Source organism: Meleagris gallopavo, chromosome 5 (genome assembly GCF_000146605.3).
Source record: "Meleagris gallopavo isolate NT-WF06-2002-E0010 breed Aviagen turkey brand Nicholas breeding stock chromosome 5, Turkey_5.1, whole genome shotgun sequence".
Classification (NCBI taxonomy): domain Eukaryota; kingdom Metazoa; phylum Chordata; class Aves; order Galliformes; family Phasianidae; genus Meleagris; species Meleagris gallopavo.
This window is the reverse complement of record NC_015015.2, coordinates 35766875-35770505: the sequence shown is the minus strand read 5'-3', so window position 1 is coordinate 35770505 and position 3631 is coordinate 35766875. Positions and strand designations below refer to the sequence as shown.

The window sequence follows — 3631 nt, the reverse complement described above, 5'->3', positions numbered from 1 at the left end:
GCGCACCGCGGGCCCCCCCGCCCCAGAGAGCGGCCGGGTGGAAACCGGACGGTGCCTGGGAACGCACACGGCTTTCCTGTCTTTGCTCTGCTGATTTGGCAGAGTAGATCTTTGTTTTCAGCCCTCTTTACAGTAAAGCACTTTTTGACTACTGAACGTTTCACGGGTGGTGCAGGAAAGGGTGGCAAACGGCGGCGGTTACGTTATTTTTTGTGGAAGCCACGAAGCTGTCGGGAATTCAGCTGCAGCGTCGGGACGAGACGGACCGGGGGCCCCCGGTATCTCCCCGCGTTTTGATTTAATCGCCGCGCCAAACGATACATTGCGCTGAACTGCTTGTCCTGCAGCCCATTCCGACTTTATCAAAGACACTGCTTCGTATTAACAGTTAAAAGAAAAACAGACAAGGCTGGTAGGAATTAAAGCGTGAGTGGGTCACGGCGTGTTTTGTTTGGCAGTGGGTGCTCGGGTCCCCCTCTATATGCTTCTCTCACGCATCCAACGTCTGTTGCAAATAACGGGCTTCTCAGCCTCGACCAAGAAGTTACCGTAATTTCTTTCACTTTTTTCTCTGAGTGATTTTGTTTGTTTGTTTTCATAGACTCCCAAAGACCCAGATCCTATAAAGGAAGTAAAACGTGAACGGGAATAATACGGTGACTGCAGTGCACGGAATATCGGCGGGTGAAATATGGATCTGACGTCTCTGGTGTGTATGAACGCTCCTTATTATGTAAAATATTTGTAAGAGACTTTAAATATTAAAAAAAAAAAAAAAAAGAGCTAGATTGCAGAGCCTTCGCATATCCCACGGTCAGAAACAGAGCGGATGCTACAGGGATCTCCCAGAAATTCATGATACGTTGCAGACGTTTTGTGGAGGAAAAAAGACGGCCGCGGTTATTTCGCGTTTGTTCTCTATGTTTGTTCGGAATATCCGCTGTTCCTTCTGTTCACTCCTCGGGTATTCAACTCAACCATTTCCTATGGCAGTTCTGTGTTTGTTTCAGGAACACGAACGGCAGCGTCGGAACACCACATGAGTAAACGGTGCGCTCCCCAAAGCCAGATCCATCACCTCTGCCGAAGGGGTCCCCCCGCACTGACACATGCACACAATCAATTCAACCGCCCGAAAGCGATCGCGTTCTTCATTCGCTGCAGCCAGAGCCCTCCTCGGCGCGGTGACCTGACCCGCCGCGGCTAGTTTTATGGCAGGAGGCATTGAATTAGCGGGACACAGATCCAAAATTTAATTAAATTAATTACTTAATTAAACAAAGGAGAGGAGTGCGTGTTCGTGAGCCTGCCGACCTGCATTAGCAGCGCGTCCTCCCCGAAGAACAGCCGCTCCCTCGCCGCTGCCGCCCGGCCCTGGCCCCATTACCTCCCGCTGCCCCCTCCCAGCGCCCGACGGTGTGAAGCCGAGGCCGAGCTCCACGCATTCTCTCGGTTTCAGCCCGGCCCCGCGGCTCCCGGACTCAGAGTCCCCGAGGATCGCCCCTCTGCTCGGATGTGACCCCGCGCCGTTCACTCACTCTCTCATCTGCGCCCATTGTGTTCACAACTGTGTCCTTTTCTTTCACCTCCCTCCCCCCCAAGTGTCTTCCAACCTGTCTGTTCCCCTCCTTCCCTCTCCCACCCCTCCACCCCGCCTCTGATCTCCGGGATATTTGGTTTCTTTCCCTTTCTCAATGTGTGTTCCTGATGTGGTCCTGTCGGAAAAGCTCGTTTACTCTGCTCGGGTCTCCAGTGGTTTAAGGATAATGTTTATCAGAAGTGAACGTGCTCAACTTGTTTCCATTCAACTGCTGAGTGTGGGCTGAAATACCAAAGGTCACATCTACAGTGAGTCGGTAGAGGGCAGGGGGAGCCGAGAGGAATATGAAAACATTGTAATATACAACAGCCTGTTGATCGCTTGTGACCCGCCTGGCAAAAAGATTAATTTTTTTCAGGTAGGAAATAATTGAAGGATTGAAGGGGAAAAGTAGCATGGAGCAGGGGCGGGGGGCCGACAATGCTACAGCACGGGGGGAGGGGGTACGCCTGGCCGGGCAGAGGCTCACCCAATGGAGTAGGAGTGGCACCTATGTAATGCCCAGCGCCCTAAAATGCGAAGCAGGGGAAGGGCGGGGACCTCAGATTCCAGTGGGCAGCCCCACTCCCACGCATGGGAGCCCCAAGGTCGTGGGAATTGCTCCTAGAGCCCAGCGTGAGGGTCCGAGGGCAGCTCCTGGCTCTGAGGGCTTCCTGTGGCCTTTCCTCAGGCCGGGCCTGGGGGGAAATAATCGGACCTTTGGGTGCTGCCCAGAGACTCTCCCGGCGGGGGGAACGGGCTCCCGGCCGTTCTCACTCGGAAGTAGCTAGTGAGGAGCAGAAGGATGCTCACGCAGCACACGCTCTGTGAGCAGAACCCCCAGAACCTTTTCGAGAGGTTAAGCTCGGCAGCCGCACCGCGGTAGGAGGCGAGGGAAGGTGCGGTGCTGCCGCGACGGAGCTCAGAGCCTCGCGGACACGGTGCGGCTGCCACAGGGACTATCGCGGGCTGCCCCGGCCCCAGCTATGCAGCGGGGAGAGCTCTGCTGGCACCGCTCTCACTTTCTGCGGGACATTCAAGGAGAGGAATGGAGTGGCCTTTGTGTGCCGTGTCCATGTTAAGAATTTCTCGTCTGCAGATATCGCCTCTGTCGCTGCTGTGCACTGTCTTACGGTACGGCGCTGAATGTGACACACGTATCTCGGTGCTCAGCTAACGTGGCTGTACGGGTGTGAGAATGGCCACACAGGAGATATTCGGACTTCGCATCAATGAATAAAATGTTCACACATGCACAGGAATATCTGCAACAGCGCCGAATCGCCCAGGAAATACCAATTTTTCATTCTGTTCTGTTCCCAAATGCGCTTTAGCGGCAGTCGCGCAGTGCCAAGTGTGTGTGCGTTCAGTGTTAAGGAATTTATTTACATCGAGGACGTGCCAGAGAATGGGAGTTTAGCGGGAAGGAATCTTGTTTAACATATTTTTTTCCGGCAGTTGCAAGCAAATGTAACCTTCCTTTACAGCCTAACGAAGCAATGAGGGCAAACCGAAGTTGGTCCCGGGGTCACTGTGCCGGTGACGGAGCCCCGGATCTGAAGGGAAACTAAAGGTGACAGCAGTGAAAGCCCCCCCGTGACAGCGCCGCGAGCACCGCACTGCCAGGCTGGGACACAGCCCCCTGCGAAACCCCTTCGGGGAGGGAGGGAGCGGGGGAGCACCGCGTCACCGCGTAGGGAACGGCCGAGGGACACTCTCTCTCGGCAGCACGGGGGACAGACGGCACAGATAGCCTCCGACCGACGGACACGGCCCTGCCTCAGTCCATCGCAGGTCCCCCTCGGCGAAGGCGGTGCGGGCCGCACCGCGCTGCAACACACCGAGGGCACAGGGACAGGTGAAAAAAAAAAAAACAGTGGTGCCGACTCAGCGATGAGTCGGTGGCCTTTCCGCTGCCCATATCGGGGGCTGCCCGACCCATCCCCCAGCCGGCAGATCTCTCTCGGTCAGGGGTGCGTCCCCCCTGCCCCGTCCCAGCCACCGCCCTGCTCCCTCTCTGTGCTTGGGTGTTGGGAGAGACGCTGGGGGGGG

General features: G+C 55.9%; 1 long non-coding RNA gene across 2 annotated transcripts in view; it reads left to right on the top strand.

Moving 5' to 3' along the window:
* Positions 1 to 3619, top strand: part of LOC116216683 — a 3841-nt gene extending 222 nt beyond the window's left edge. Inside the window, exons 1-4 of one of the 2 annotated variants that reach the window (XR_004159949.1) lie at positions 12 to 412; positions 602 to 709; positions 1011 to 1958; positions 3067 to 3619. This is a non-coding gene — a long non-coding RNA (uncharacterized LOC116216683). Of the gene's footprint in view, positions 1 to 11; positions 413 to 601; positions 710 to 1010; positions 1959 to 3066 lie in introns of those variants that run through there. The other variant, XR_004159948.1, reaches the window with a different exon arrangement.
* Positions 3620 to 3631: the final 12 nt, after the last annotated feature.